Here is a 17,369-nt window from a genome sequence, read left to right as displayed (position 1 = left end):
TTATCTCCCTCCACTAAAATGTAAAATCATTAAGGCAGTGATACTTGTGTGTGTGTCTGCTGATGTATTCTTAACAACTGGAACAATGCCTCCCACATAGTAGCCAGTGACTATCTTATTAAATAAATACATGAAATATGTTGTTCCTTGCAGAGACCTTGATTTTGAAATTTTGTTTTAAATTTATGTTAAGCTTTGTCTGTTTTCTTCCTTAGCATCGCTAACTATTTATTTATTGGCTCTCTGATCATTTCAATATTTATTAGGTTTCCCTCATAGCTGAGTTGGTAAAGAATCTGCCTGCAATGCAGGAGACCCTGGTTCGATTCCTGGGTTCGGAAGATCCACTGGAGAAGGGGAAGGCTACCCACTCCAGTATTTTGGCCTAGAGAATTCTATCGACTGTATAGTCCATGGGGTTGCAGAGAGTCAGATAATGACTGAGCAACTTTTCATTTTCACTTTGTCTGTTTTCTTCCTTAGCATTGCTAACTAGTTATTTATTGGATCTCTGATCATTTCAATATTTATTCTTTAGTGTCATGTTTTTGTTTTTCCTTAACTTTCTGTACAACTTTTCAAGCCTATTTTCTCCAACCATAATTCAGATTTCTATAGTAGTGGTTTGATTCCTTTCTATTTTTATGTTTTAAAATTATATTTTATTTTTCTCCTCATTCTTAACTGTCAGATTTTTTCTTTTTTTCATCTCATGGTATTATCTTACATGTACATGTACAGGTATTTTATTGAAGTATAATTGATTTACAATGTATATATATATATATAGAGAGAGAGAGACAGAGAGAGGTACAGTATAGCAGAATTAGATATAGATATGTGTATAGGCGTTGGTTGGTATGTATGGTTGCTGTGTATACTTGTATTTCCAAGTTTTGTCTGCTGAGAAAGCCAAACAATGATACCCCATTAACTTTACCAACGTTTTAGTTACTAAATATCAGTCCCCAATAAAAGGAACCAGGACTCCACAGAGAAGTCATTGATTCCAGGGCTGCAGAAATAAAAATAATACATGGCTTAGAGCAACTTGAGTTTGCTAAAAAGTAAAGTACTTTTAAAATGATAGGGACTTGTCAAAAGGGCACAGGAGTCTAGCTGAAAGATCTCCCAGGGACCAAAGGGGGAATAGTTTGAGCAACAAAATAAATAACAATAGTATTATATAGCCTTTAAAGTAAAATAATGAGTCAATACTTATATAAATAAATACTTGAATAAGCAAATAAGGGGAAAAAGATAGCTCTTACAGAATAATTCTAATTAATAAGCATAGAAGGAATACAGGAAATAGAAAACCAGTATTAGAATAATTGCTGCAGACAAGATCCACCAATTAATGCTAAAATTAGTGAGCGAACCTTAAAATAGTGGCATAATTTCAAAGTATCTCCCCTAAGATATTTATCAGTTAGGGAGAAAAATAATAACTTTACAATGAAATCCAGCAGACACCATCTCAGCTAAGCAGTCAAAATTAGCAGTAATGTGACATGTTGACGTGAACTCCTGATAAACTGATGGACTGCACTGGCAAGGTTACATTGCTGCTATCATATCCCAGTCCAAAATGCATAACTCAATCTAACCCCAAGAAGACATCAGAGAAACTCAAATTACAATGAAAAAAAGTATTTTTTCTTGAAGAATTGACAGACTCTAAGACTGTCAACACCATGAAGGACAAGCAAAGATTGACAAAATATCACAGATTGGGGGCAACTAATGAGACATGACAACTAAATGCAGTGTGAGGTTTTACAACAGAAAAAGGACATTAGTAGATAAATAGATACAGTACAAAGGCTATTTGTTTTCTGTTGCTGTGTAACAAATTGTTGCTCAGTCTCTCAGTCCTGTCTGACTCTTCCTAATCCCATGAACTGTAGCCTGCCAGGCTCCTCTGTACATGGGATTTTCCAGGCAAGAATACTGGAGTGGGTTGGGTTGCCATTTCCTTCTCCACAGTAACAAATCATGTACAAGTTTAGAAGCTTAAAACAATACAAATTTCTATCTGGAAGTTCTATAGGTCAGAAACCCACATGGGCTTGACTGGGTCTCTCCTTAATCTCACAATACAAAAGTTAAGGAATTGTCCAGTTTAGGCTCTTATCTGGAGCATTTGGGGAGAGTCGGCTTCCAAACTCTTTCCTGTTATTGCAAGAATCCAGTTCCTCCTGACCATAGATCCTAGATTCCTGTTTCCTTGCTGTCAGCCAGGGATCATCCTCAGTTCCTTCAGGTTACCTTCGTTCCTTTTTAAGGCAGCAACATTGGTGAGGCTAGTCCTTCTAATACCCTCCATCTGTAGGACTTCTTCTTCTGCTTTCTTCCATCAGCCAGAGAAAGCTTCTGCTTTTAAGGGCTCTTATTTGAGTCCAGTAATCCCTGTTTCTTAAAGTCAGCTAATGTGGAACTTTAATTAGACCTGAAAATCCCTTCACAGCAGTACTTACAATTAGTGTTTAAATAACCAGGGAATGGGAATATTGTTGGATGGAAGATGGGAAAAACTGCTAAAATTCTGCCTACCCGCATCTGTAGTTCAGCTAATAATGTTGTATGATTATTTATTAGTTCTGATTATTGTACAGTGGTTATGTAAGAGAATAATAGTAGGGGAAGCTGGACAGCATATTCGGGAATGCTCTGTAGAAATTTTACAGTTTTTCTGAATATCTACATTTATTTCAAAATAAAAATTTAATAAACTTATATGTGCTAGTTACTCAGTCATGGCTGACTCTTTGCCATCCCATGGACTGTAGCCCACCAGACTCCTGTCCATGGAATTCTCCAGGCAAGAGTACCAGAGTGGGTTGGCATTTCTACTTACATAAATTATTAAGCATAATCATAAAATGACCACCAAGGAGAATTTGAGAAATTTATAACAAAGGCAAAATTTGAAGGTCTCTTTTTTTTCTGGCATTGCCACATGGCATGGGAAGTCTTAGTTTCCTGATCATAGATCCAACTTGTGACCCCTGCATTGGCAGTGTGGAGTCTTAGCCGCTGGACCACCATGGAAGATCTCAAAGATTCTTTTATGTACTTTTCTAACCCCATTTCTAATCTCTCCCATCCCAGTGCAAAGAATGGTATTCCTGAGTTTTATGATTACTCATTCTTGCTTGCTTTATAGTTTTAAAAGGTGTGCAAATTCCTAAACCATAGGAACTTTATATGAACAGTGTAATATTTTTAATATATTTTTGCCACTTGATTTTTTCACCTAATATTCTGATTCTGTGGTTAATTCCATGTGTTTCCTTAATTTTCAGTGCTGTGCAGTATTTCTCAATGAGAATATGCTGCAATGTATCCATTCTTCTCTTGATTGATATGAGTGGTTTCTAGTTTCAGCTTCTTGTTGTGTTATTATAAATAATTTTTCTGTGAATATTTGTGTACCTGTCTCCTGAGGCACTCAGAGATTTCTCTAGGCTTGACAATCTAGGTTATACATTCAGAAGTGATGAAATTTGGTAATCTTCATCTTTACTGTGTTTCCAAAGTGATTTTATCAGTTTTCACTACCACCATTATCAAGAGAGCTCCCATTGCTCATACCCTCAATTGGTCAATTGGTATTGTAACTAATACAATTTTAAAATTTTGCCATTGAGCCTAAAAATGTCATATGTGCCCTAAATTTTCACTTTTTGATTATTAATACAATTGAATATTATCTCATATTTTACTGGCCAGTCATGAATCTTCTTTTTAAATTCCTATTTGACTGTTGTTTACTTATTGATTTTCAGGTGTCCTTGGTAATAAATAGCCATAGTAGATACCTTCTTCCCAGAATGTGGCTTCTCTTTTCATTTTCTTTGTGTTATCATCTGATGAACAAAAACTCTTAATTTTAACAAAATAAAAGGTCTTAATCTTCTTTTGTTTATGTTTTGGTCCTTTTGCTTAAGTTTCTATTCAGTATTATACCATAGTTCCTGTACAGTAAGACAAGAAACAGAAATGAAAGCTATGAATATTGGAAAGGAAAAAGCAAATTGCTATTATTTGCAGTTAGGAGGATTATATAGAAAAATCCAGAAGTATGTAAAAGTTATTAAAATTAATGAGTTTAGTAGGAAATCTAGGTATAATCTGAGTGCATGAAAATCAACTGCATTTTATATACCAGCAACAACAGTGAGAAAATATCACTGAAAAATGGTAATACCATTGCCACAGACCTGTACACCTAAAATCTGTTAAAAGTATAAAATTTTTATTTTGTACATTTTATCACATATACAGACACACAGAATGCCATCAAATTTTGTATGAAAGCAAAATTAAAGATACTTAGAAATATATGTAACCAAGTATTTGTTATATCTTATGGAAAGAAACTGTATTAGAAAAGACAGCCTAAAGAAGTGATATACCATGTATGGACTAGAAGACACTAAATTGTAAAGATGTACTTTTTCAAAATGATCTATGGATTCAAGGCAGTCCCAAGTGATTTTCCCAGGAGTTTGATGAAGTAATTTCTAGAATAACTTAAGACAATCTTGATGAATAACAACGTAATAGGACTTGCCTCTCCAAGTATTAAAATTTATAAAGTCAAATAATCAAGAACATGTAGCATTGCCACAGAGATAGATAAATTATTTAATGGAACAGATGTGGATATAAATGAAAACTTGATGTAGGACACAGAAGACATTTAGATCAATTAGGGGGGAAAAGTAGAAGTTGATGTCTGCTGCTGCTGCTGCTTCTAAGTCGCTTCAGTCGTGTCCGACTCTGTGCGACCCCATAGACGCAGCCCACCAGGCTCCCCCATCCCTGGGATTCTACCTCATTCCAAATATAGATAACAACCACCTCAAGGTTGCTCCAGGTGACTCAGAAAGGAAAGGCAAAGTTTTTAAGCTTTTAGAATAACATTTAGGAGGCTGTCTTTATGATTTCAGAACAGAAGATGAATTCTTAACATAATTTCAATTTAAAGACATCCATACTTGAGTACTTCTCTATGTACATAGTGTGAAGTCGCTCAGTCGTGTCCGACTCTTTGCGACCTTGTGGACTGTAGCCTGCCAGGCTCCTCTGTCCACGGGATTCTCCAGGCAAGAATACTGGAGTGGGTTGCCATTTCCTTCTCCAGGGGATCTTCCCAACCCAGGGATCGAACCCGGGTCTCCTGCTTTGCAGGCAGACGCTTTATCCTCTGAGCCAGGGAAGACATATGAAGGACTCTTCATAGCACCACTGCTATTCTATACTATTATTAGTCCATATAATAAACATGCAAATAACCCAAATGTCCATCAAGAGAGATGGGCAAATAAATTGTGGCATAGTCACACAGTGGAATACTATACAACCATGAAAATGAATAAAACACACAAAGTAATGATATGGATAAGTCAAACAAAAATACTGAATGAAAAGTAAAATCAGAAAAAAACTATATACTAAGATACTATTTCTGTAAAGTTGAAAAGGAACCGCCACCATGCAAAGCTGACCAATGTATTATGAACACACACACAAACATATGCACAATTTTATAAAAGATGACAAAGAAGAAGTAAACACAAAACTCAGAGGTGACTTTTAGAGAGGAAGCAGAGAGGTGGAAATCAGAGAGGCACATGACTCACGATTTCTAGTTCTTTAGCTGGGTGATGGTTTCACAGATGTTTATTATTATCTCATAATTTACATATATATCATACATATTTTGGATGTATCAAATGTTACACATGCACAAAATCCAGCCTATTTCTGTCAGCACGGCTATAGGTCCCAAACCTCATCCATTAGGGTAGCGTTTCTCAGCCTCAGCACATTTTGAACGGGATAATTCTCAGGGAGATGGGATGTACTGTGTATTGTAGAACACTTAGTGGCATCCATGGACTCCATTCACTAGATACCAGTACCATCCCTCACATACATGTGACAACAGAATGTTTCCAGACATTCATTCACAAATATTCTCTGGGGTGTAAATTCCATTAAGAATCATTGCCTTAGACATTTCCCTTAGTTTCTTCTAAATTCATTCAGTCATTTGAAATAGTTTTTTTTTTTTTTTAATTTATGTAGCATTATAAGATTTAAAATTTTTTAAATAAACTTTATTTTTTAGAACTGGAAAAATGATAGCTTTGAGTGTATGGACCTTTGCCAGCAAAGTAATGTGTCTGCTTTTCAATAGAGTCTAAATTTGTCATAGCTTTTTTCTCAAGGAGCGAGCATCTTTTAATTTCATAGCTTCAGTCACCATCTGCAGTGATTTTAGAGCCCAAGAAAAAAAGTGTCTGTCACTGTTTCCATTGTTTTCCCATCTATTTGCCATGAAATGATGGGACCAGATGCCATGATCTTAGTTTTTTGAATGTTGAGTTTTAAGCCAGCTTTTTCACTCTCCTCTTTCACCCACATCAAGAGGCTCTTTAGTTCCTCTTCTCTTTGTGCCATAAGGGTGGGGTCATTTGCATATCTGAGTTTATTGATATTTCTTCTGGCAATCTTGATTCCAGCTTGTGTTTCATCTGGCCTGGCATTTCACATGATGTACTCTTCATATCAGTTGAATAAGCAGGGTGACAATATACAGGCTTGATGTACTTTCTCTATTTGGAACCAGTCCGTTGTCCCATGTCCATTTCTAGCTGTGGCTTCTTGACCTGCATATAGATTTCTCAGGAGGTAGGTAAAGTGTTCTGGTATTCCCACCTCTTTAAGAATTTTCCAGTTTGTTGTAATCCACACAGTCAAAGGCTTTGGCATAGTCAATGAAGCAGAAGTAGATGTTTTTCTGAAATTTTCATACTTTTTCTATGATCCAGTGGATGTTGGCAATTTGATCTCTGGTTCCTCTGCTTGCACATCTGGAAGTTCTCAGTACACATACTGTTGAAGCACTAGTCCTTATTTCTTCAAATTTCAGGTAGCTGCTGGACCTTTAGGTCTATCCCAGTTATTTTCTTAAAAATGGCTCTGAGTTGTTTCTTAGAAGAAACGCTTGTTAAATATCACTTCCTTCCTTAATTTGGATACAAATTGGAAGGTATTCTTCATAGTTTGTGGTAGGGTTATGTCAGTTTCCTAGTTTATTATACTAGAAATTTTCTCTGATTCAGGTTCATTTTCTTTTCATTTTCCTGGACTTCCATTTTCCCTGCAAATTAATGTGATAACTAATGACTTTCATTACAGTATTCCCACTCTTTGTGGCAGCTTTCTGTACTGTCTTTCACCAGTCCTTATCATGATTCTCCCTTAACTTATCTATGCCTAACCAGTTAACTAATGTGAGATTCACCCTAGTCATTTCAAAGATGGAACATAGAGGAATATCTGTGAGTAGAGTAGCAGAAGGAAAGGGACAACTCCTTTTTTTCACCCGTCTTTTCCAGTTAACCTGTTGCCTGTAATTCTTCCCATCTGAACTGAAGTTGGCTTACTATAATGAGTTGACTTGCCTTTACTGCCTTGGTATTCCATTTGTCCACAGATGTGTGAGGTCAGTACATATTATAGATGCCTATTGGACCTCCCTGGTGGCCCAATGTTTAAGAATCCACCTTCCAATGCAGGAGATGCAGTTTTGATCCCTTACCAGCTGATCAGGAACTAAGATCCCACATGTCACAGGGCAACTCAGCCCATGCACCACGACTGGAGAGGCTGTGTTTTACAAGAAGCCCCTGCGTGCTGCAACTAGAGCAAGCCCATGAGCCTTAGTGAAGAGCCCGCACGTTGCAGTAAAGACCCAGCACAGTGAAAATTACAAAAACAAAGATGTCTATAATATTGTAAGTGTTCTTATATGAGACAAAATAGTCCCTTCTTAGCAACTGAGACCATATCTTTAATAGGAAATACTTTTATTTTTCACTAGAATAAACCTTCATTCTGGTCAAGTCAAACCTTCCCCTAAAATTTTTGATACAACTGTTTAACAAGGAGCCATATCTGGCTATTGATTGGTTAAAGAATATATATATTTTTTCTTTGTTCTTATTTGCTCTTGGCTGAAATAGTCTTGTGCAAAAATCTGGTCATAGTTTACGAGGTTGGTGGAATGAGTCTTGCAATGCCAGACAACTGGAAAGAACTATTGCTGTCCCTCCCCAGTGTAGTTCTAGAAGATGTTTACTTCATGTGATCCTGCAGGGCATCAGGCAAACATTCAGCCTTGAGCAGGCAAACAAGCAAAAGGTCAGTAGCAGAAAAACGAAAGAACAGTCTGGAGGACTTTGCTATGAGAATGTTATTTATGTAACTGGAAAAGCAAGTCTTCCCACCTCCACACCCCGCTCTTGGAGGTGGAGGACTGGTTGTATTAGAGGATAATGTCTTCATATAGCCTCTCTTCTCCTGCAGCAGTGGGAGTAGGAGAGCTTAATCAAAAATTTAATTTCATAGAGTGTAGTGGGAGGATGGCACCTCTGAGAATTTAATTTGGCATAGCAGAAAGACATGGGGGAATTCCAAAGTCTGGTCTTTCTGTAGCAAAGTAATGGCCAGCAAGAGATAGATGGCTCAATTATGGGCCTGATCCTTAAGCTAACTTAAAATGTCCGTACTTTCCCAATGGTAGGCACAGTTTGAAAGTTAGAAGATAAAAAAATAACTGACATTGTTCCTCAGTATAAAATGATAAAATGCTATCTTTATAGTGAGCAGGGTTGAAGCTATGTTGATTACAGAAGAATCAAATGTTTCTTTTTCTCAGCTTGGAAAGATTACATGTACTCACAGTAGACTACTGTATCTCAGAAGGAATGCCTGAGTTTGGGAGAGGTGGGTGTGTTTGACATAGTAGTCGCTTACTGGATACCAGAAAAAATTAGGTGAGACTGTCTCCAAGGGAAGTGGACTTGGAATACCTACAACCATCATGGATCTCTTGCTAAAGTCATATTCTAAATACAATGAATAGGGGACTTCCCTGGTTGTCCAGTGGCTAAGACGCCACACCCCTAGTGCAGGGGACCAGGTTGGATCCCTGGTCAGAGAACTATATCTGCATGCCACAACAAAGATCAAAGATCACTAGTGCTGCAACTAAGGCCTAGTACAGCCAACTAAAGAGATAAATATTAACAAAAATAAATAAAATGAATAATTCACTCTTGGGAAAGTATTTAGCTAGGGAAGGGAGGATGGATCTTAGCATGAGACCAACTCCTGTGAGCAGGGCTTGGGAGTTCCTGAAAAGTGGTGGAAATATTAAAGACAATTTTAAAGAAGGAAATTTGAACAAAACTAATGCTCTCAGGGAAAAATGCAGATATGAAACCAAGGAACAAGGCTAGGGATCTTGTTGGTTCCAGAGGGAACTCCCTTCAGTTGTTTATAGTCTTTTGATACTTTGCCTTGAGACAAAGTATCATTTAAGAGTTAGGTCCAGATACATTAAACAGAAAACAAAAAATAATAGTGCCCTAGATAAAAATTTATTTATTGTGCAAAAGAAGTAATGGTTTCAGGGCTGTAATGGCATTCCATGTTTATCAAAGATCCAGTCTCCTTTATGTTCTGTTATGCAAACACACAGCTTCATTCTTAATATCATAAGATGTCTGGAAGCCCTTTAAAGAAGTTTTCCCAGAAGTCCTTCCCAATATCTTCCGCTTACCTCATTAGCCTTAATTTGGTCACATGGCCACCCCTAGTCAAGGGAGGCTTGAGAGATGCAATGTTTATACTGGGCATACTGCCACCTCTAATAATAGAGGTATACCATTGATAAGAAGTGGAGAATGTGTAATGAGTAGGCAAATAAGTCTGACAGCAGTTTCATACAGAGAGAGAGAGGGAGATGGGTTTCCCTGGTGGCTCAGATGGTAAAGAATCTGCCTGCAATGCAGGAGACCAAGATTCGATCCCTGGGTTGGGATGATCCCCTGGAGGAGAGAATGTCTACCCACTCCTGTATTCTTACCTGGAGAATTCCATGGACAGAGGAGCCTGGCGGGCTATAGTCCATGGAGTTGCAAAGAGTTGGACCCAACTGAAGTGACTTAGCACACACAGCACACAAAAAGATGGTAGTTCCCTCATGTAAGCCTCAGCTGTTTGGTAAAGAGCTGTGTGGGAATTGAGTAGTAAACAAACCAACAGAGTGAAAAACGGACTATGGCCTGATCCACACACCCACTCCACTGCTTGTACTCAGGCAAGGAAGCAGTTGTCTACTGAGGGAACTGTCTCCAAGAATTGTAAGAGCTGGCTAGCTGCAAAGTGAGGAAAACCCACACTGTGCCTTTGAGCAGGGGGAGTGTCAGAAAGCTAGGTGAAGACCTAGGTGGGTTCTCAGACAACTGCCCCCTGTCTCCCTTTCCTGTATATTATAGGAGAAAGTTCAACTTTGAAGGAGCTATGGAAAGGGGAAGGCTAGTTCCTCTCGTGGTTTCAAGACCAACGCAGCTGTTCCAAGCATCATGTCCAGAAATTAAATTAGAAGAAGAAAGGTGATATATTCGGTGGTCTCTCTCTTAAAAGTCAGAAAACCTTCTCCAGCAGACCTCACATTTGCCAGAACTAGAAAACGTATCCACTGCTAAACAAGACATTGAATAAATGGCTTTTATTGCAATACTGTTTATAAAAAATAAAAACTATTGAAATACCATCACAAGAGGTAAAATTAATTTGGAGTACATTCATATAAAAGAAAACCATGAACCTAAGATACTCTGGGACCTGGGATCAGGGACCCTTTACTGGAGTGCCTGCGCCTGGACAAAAGGAGCTCATGGAGCAACAGAATACAAGAAACTATACGGGACTAAAAACAGCTGAATGCATGGCAGTCAGGGTGATTATGAACAATGATACAAAAAGGCCACAAACCAACGGCCACTCCTGAGGTGCCTGGAGCAAAAGCAGGGTACTGAGCGTGATCTGTGCACACAGCACCACCACAAGGGTGGCAGACCACCTAAGCCACCCCTTCTGCCAGACCCATGGAACTGCCCCTACCCTCACTCCATTTAAGGAGAGCAAACAAGGGCAGCTGTAACTTGTTTTCTCTCCCTAGTGCTGCAGTACAAGTCCCAGGAAAGCCTTGCCTGAATTTCTCCTCCAGCCTCTTATAAATTTCTGTTGATTAAAGAGTTCAAGGACCCGGGTGGATAACACATCTAATTTTTTAAATTTAAGGTGAACTTTTAGGTGTAAATTTGAAGAGATGTTTTGATACACTAAGGAAAACAAAAACAGGTTCCAAAACGAGAGTATATATAATATCCCTTTTGGGCTTCCTTGGTGGCTCAGATGGTAAAGATTTCACCTGCAATGCTGGAAACTTGAGTTCGATCCCTGGGTTGGGAAAATCCCCTGGAGAAGGGAATGGCTACCCACTCTAGTATTCTTGCCTGGAGAATTCCACGGACAGAGGAGCCTGGCGGCCTACAGTCCATGGGGCCGAAAAGAGTTGGACATGACTAAGTGAATAACACTAACAATCTCCCCTTTGCTTTTTATTGTTCAGTCACCCAGTTGTGTCCGACTCTTTGCGACCGCATGGCCTGTAGCACACCAGGCTTCCCTGTCCATTACCAATTCCCGGAGTTTACTCAAACTCATATCTGTTGAGTTGGTGATGCCATCCAACCGTCTCATCCTCTGTCACTCTCCTCTCCTCTTGCCCTCCATCTCCCAGCACCAGGGTCTTTTCCAATGAGGCAGCTCTTTGCATCAGGTGGCCAAAGTATTGGAGCTTCAGCTTCAGCATCAGTCCTTCCAATGAGTATTCAGGGTTGATTTCCTTGCAGTCCAATGGAGTCTTAAGTGTCTTCTCCAGCACCACAGTTTGAAAACATCAATTTTCAGTGCTCAGCCTTCTTTATGGTGCAACTCTCACATCCGTACATGACTACTGCAAAAACCATAGCTTTGACTATATGGACCTTTGTTGGCCAAGTGATGTCTCTGCTTTTTAATATGCTGTCTAGGTTTGTCATAGCTTCCTTTCAAAGAGCAGGGATCTTTTAATTTCATGGCTGCAGTCATCATCTGCAGTGATTTTGGAGCCCAAGAAAGAAGAGTCTGTCACTGCTTCCATTGTTTCCCCATATATCTTCCACGAAGTGATAGGACCAGATGCCATGATCTTAGTTTTTTAAATGTTGGCTTTTAAGCCAGTCTTTTCACTCTCCTCTTTTCACCTACACATCAAGAGGCTCTTTGGTTCCTCTTCTATATCTGCCATAAGGGTGGTGTCATCTCCATGTCTGAAGTTATTGATACTTCTCCTGGCAGTCTTCTAGCTTGTGCTTCATCCAGCCCGGAATGTAATACAATGTACTCTGCATATCAATTAAATAAGCAGGGTGACAATATAAAGCCTCGATGTACTCCTTTCCCAATTTTGAATCACTCTATTCTATGTCTGGTTCTAACTGTTGCTACTTGACTTGCATACAGGTTTCTCAGGAGGCAGGAAAGGTGTTCTGGTATTCCCATTTCTTTAAGAATTTTCCACAGTTTGTTGTGATCCACCCTTTTGCTTTAAATGCAATCAAAATCTATATTAAAATTTCAAAGGATACATGCCAAACTATTAACAATGATTATCTCTCAAGGGTGATATTACAGAGAAAGTTTCACTTTTGTTAGATTGTTGGAATAATATACTACGAGAAAAATATAGACATTATAATACAGCAAAGAGGTTACTATCCTATTGTTGCTGCTTAAATGAGTGGCAATAAGTCACTGAGCAACAAAAGGTGTAGCGAGGGGTCCTACTGGGAAGATTTGGTCCATTGTCAGAAACAACTGTTATATACTCAAAACCCCCCAAGGATTTCTCCATTTCACCTTCTAAAGTAGGGTGTGCTATCTTGTGGGTGAAAGAAATGAAAGTTTCAAGTGATCCCTGACTCTTCAAATGCCCTTGAAAGCACCTGCTGTTAGTCACATGGGATTGTTGGCTTCTGCTGCTGCTGCTAAGTCTCTTCAGTCGTGTCCGACTCTGTGCGACCCCATAGACGGTAGCCCACCAGGCTCCCCTGGCCCTGGGATTCTCCAGGCAAGAACACTGGAGTGGGGTGCCATTTCCTTCTCCAGTGCATGAAAGTGAAAAGTGAAAGTGAAGTTGCTCAGTGGTGTCCGACTCCTAGGGACCCCATGGACTGCAGCCCACCAGGCTCCTCCGTCCATGGGATTTTCCAGGCAAGAGTACTAGAGTGGGTTGCCATTGCCTTCTCCATTGTTGGCTTCTAACCATTAATTAATAATTTTACATTTGACTGAAGGAACCTAAAATATCTTAAAAGGCAAGTTGAAAAATTACAATGGCAAATTACAGCACACTAAAGCAGTGTTTTCCAGATGGTAGGTTATGATCCATGAATGAGTCATTGAAATAATGTTGTAGGTTACAATCAACTTATAAAAAAAAAAAAAAAACAGGGTGGTATACAATGGATTTAAATAGAAAAGTTTACTAGGTCTGGATGAAAAATTTATTTATGTGGGTTGTGGTCAACAAACGAGTGCATTACACACTTTAAAAATATATATTATTATACAAGGTCAGGGTTAGAAGAGTCCTTATTTGATAATTTAAGATTAAACTTGTTTTTAACATCATGTGTGTGTGCTCAGTCATGTCTGATTCTTTGGGATCCAAAGGACTGTAGCCCACCAGGCTTCTCTGTCCATGGCATTTTCCAGGCAAGAATACTGGAGTGGGTTGCCATTTCCTACTCCAGGGGATCTTCCCCAACCAGGGGTCCAACCTGAGTCTCTTGAATCTCCTGCATTGGCATGAGGTTTCTTTATCACTGTGCCACCTGGAATGCCCCTTTTAACATCATATCCTTTGATATTTCAATTTAAGTTCATTTTCAATCTCCTATGTATTTGAAAACCACTAACACTGAAGAATTAAACTTGATGGACTTTAGAAGTCAAACAACCAAAGACACAGTTGCTTATTCTGTGATAACTGAAAAAATAGTAATACAGATTAGACCATCACATCCTGTTTTACTGATACAAAGCATTATTTTAAGGAACTTAAAATTTATGCGTCCTCTTATTTCCCCTTTATAAGGAACCTATAAAGAAATTTGTTATTTTTGCCTTAATCCAAATCAGATTATAACATATATCACAACATTGTTAACAAATTAACGTTTTGCAGTATTATATAATTGAGAATTTTAAAATACCAGTGCCATCTAGTGGTTAGTCTCAACACGTTTCCTTTCTCTTGGGTATATACCCAAAAATGGAATTGCCCTTCTGTGTGTAGACATCCAGTGGCTGGTAACTATGCTTTAACTTTTGGAGGAACTGCAAAACTATTTTCCAAAGTGGCTGTGCTATTTTACATTTCCACCAGCAATGTTTGAGGGTGTCAACTACTTTACATCTTGGCCAACACAGTATTTTCTTTTTATTTTTTAAATTTTAAAATCTTTAATTCTTACATGCGTCCCCAAACATGAACCCCCCTCCCACCTCCCCTCCCCATAACATCTCTCTGGGTCATCCCCATGCACCAGCCCCAAGCATGCTGTATCCTGCGTCAGACATAGACTGGCGATTTAATTCTTACATGAATTCTTTTTAACGGCTGAGTAATACTCCATTGTGTATATGTACCACAGCTTTCTTATCCATTCATCTGCTGATGGACATCTTGGTTGTTTCCATGTCCTGGCTATTATAAACAGTGCTGCGATGAACATTGGGGTACATGTGTCTCTTTCAATTCTGGTTTCCTCGGTGTGTATGCCCAGCAGTGGGATTGCTGGGTCATAAGGTAGTTCTATTTGCAATTTTTTAAGGAATCTCCACACTGTTTTCCATAGTGGTTGCACTAGTTTGCATTCCCACCAACAGTGTAGGAGGGTTCCTTTTCTCCACACCCTCTCCAGCATTTATTGCTTGCAGATTTTTGGATCGCAGACATTCTGACTCGTGTGAAGTGGTACCTCATTGTGGTTTTGATTTGCATTTCTCTAATAATGAGCCAACACAGTATTTTCCAACTTTTTTTTTTTTTTTTTTTTGGCTGCACCAGGTGGCATGCAGGATCTTAGTGCCCTCACCAGGGTTGGAACCCATGCCTCCTTCAGTGAAAGTGAGGAATGTTAACCACAGAACTGCCAGGAAAGTTGCTCCATCTTTTCTATTACAGATATCCTAGTGGGTGTATAGTGAAATCTCACTGTGGTTTTGATTTGAGTTTCCCTAATAAATAATGCTGTTGGGCCTCCTTTCATGTGCTTGCTGGTTGTTCACATGTCTTCTTTGGAGAAATGTCTATTGAGGTCCTTTGCTCATGTTTAAATTGGAGGTTGCTCATCTTTTCATTGCTGGAGTTTTAAGAGCTCTTTATAGATTCTGGATACCTTATCAGATGTATGATTTGCAAATATTTTCTCTCACCCTGTAGGTTGTCTTCATGTTCTTGAGTGAATGGAGAGTATTTTTTTCTAACAGTTTCTATCATCACTCTTTTCAGAACACCTAATATTTCAACACAGGCTTCCCTGGTGGCTCAGTGTTAAAGAATCTGCCTGCCACTGCAGGTGACAGGGGTTTGATCCCTGGGTCGGGAAGACTGCCTGGAGAAGGAAATGGCAACACACTCCAGTATTCTCGCATGGAAAACCTATGGACAGAGGAGCCTGATGGGCTGTAGTCCATGGGTTTGCAAACAGTTGGTCAGCCTAAAGAACACATTGGTTACTCCTTATTCCTCTTACATAGGGAGAGACCTTGCCTTTGTTTGGTCCACCTGTATCTCCATTGACTAGCACCCACAGTTGCTAATACTTCTTGAGTAAGTAAATTCTCTGGAGTCTCTAAGGACCATATCATAGATGGAAAATTCAAATGCCTATGACACTCAAAAGTGATATAAATGAGTAAATAGAGATATTCACGGCTTCTGATAAAAGGGAGAGTTCAGTTCAGTTCAGTCACTCAGTCATGTCCGACTCTTTGCGACCCCATGAATCACAGCACCCCAGGCCTCCCTGTCCATCACCAACTCCCAGAGTTCACCCCAACTCATGTGCATCGAGTTGGTGAGTCCATATCCTATCTCCAGGTTAGTTTCTTCAGCTAGTCCTCACATAACAACATTATCCTGTTCTACCTCTTCACCCTTTTTCTACCCTGTTCTACTCTTGGGCTGCAAGGAGATCAAACCAGTCAATCCTAAAGGAAATCAGTCCTGAATGTTCACTGGAAGGACTGATGCTGCAGCTGAAGCTCTAATACTTTGGCCACCTGATGGGAAGAACTGACTCCTTGGAAAAGACCCTGATGCTCGGAAAGACTGAAGGCGGGAGGAGAAGGGGAGGACAGAGGATGAGATGGTTGGATGGCATCACCGACTCGATGGACATGAGTTTGAGTAAGCTTCGGGAGTTGGTGATGGACAGGGAAGCCTGGAGTGCTGCAGTCCATGGGCCACAAAGAGTCGGACACGACTGAGCGACTGAACTGAACTGAACCTCTTCAAAACAGAATTTCTTCTCGTCTCCCTAAAAGTATTGTGCTAGTCTCTAGTTCATTAGGGTAGCTGAGTTATGTCCAAGGTATACTACCAAAAGCAATACTAAGTCCCAGAATTCACCTTATTCCAGCACTGAGCCTGGGTGTTTCCTCGCCGAGATATTGACAAAGAGTAGAACAATCAGAGTTAACTCTGAGTTCTTCGGCAAGACTGACTACTGCAGAGCTCTGATTCAGAAGCTACTCCTCACTACAGGGCTGTCTAGCTGCAGTCCGGCTGGCTTTAGTCCAGATTCAGTGGGAGAGTCGAAATGCGCCGCTGGCCGGCTTCTAGGAGAAGTGTTTATCTGCCCAGGAAAAGCGTTCCTAAGACGGGCCTCCGAGGGCGTGGTGCCAGCGTGGACGGCAAGGGGACCAAGAACCAAAGTCCGCTGAGAAGCCGTATCTCAGCCTTCAGGGTCCCTAATGGACATCCCAAATGACCACACCCCACCCCACCCCGGCAAAGGAATTCTGCGTGGCGGCGGGGAAACGTTCATAAGCCGGGAAAAGGCGTACTTGGCGGCTGACGCGCCCAGTACCTCTAGACGCGCAGGCTGGAGACCAATTGTCACCATAGAGACCCCCGCAGGAGGGGCGGGGCGGAGTTGTTTCTCAGCGCTTGCGCGTAGCAGTGGTTGCCAGAGGGCAGGCTGCGGAGAGAAGGAAACCAGCGCCGCCCGCCAGCGAGGCCCACGGCGTGCGCAGGCGCACTCAGCCACCTCCCGCCTCTTGGAGCGCCCAGCACCTCCCGCAGAGCTCGGGGGCGGGCCCCGGGGGCGGGGTCTGGGGCGGGGCTAAATGCTGGGGGAAAATCAGCTTCTCTGTGGTCGCTCGTT

Source organism: Ovis aries, chromosome 2 (genome assembly GCF_016772045.2).
Source record: "Ovis aries strain OAR_USU_Benz2616 breed Rambouillet chromosome 2, ARS-UI_Ramb_v3.0, whole genome shotgun sequence".
In the NCBI taxonomy this organism is placed as follows: Eukaryota; Metazoa; Chordata; class Mammalia; order Artiodactyla; family Bovidae; genus Ovis; species Ovis aries.
The sequence above is the reverse complement of the archived record's forward strand: the minus strand, read 5'-3'. Positions refer to the sequence as shown.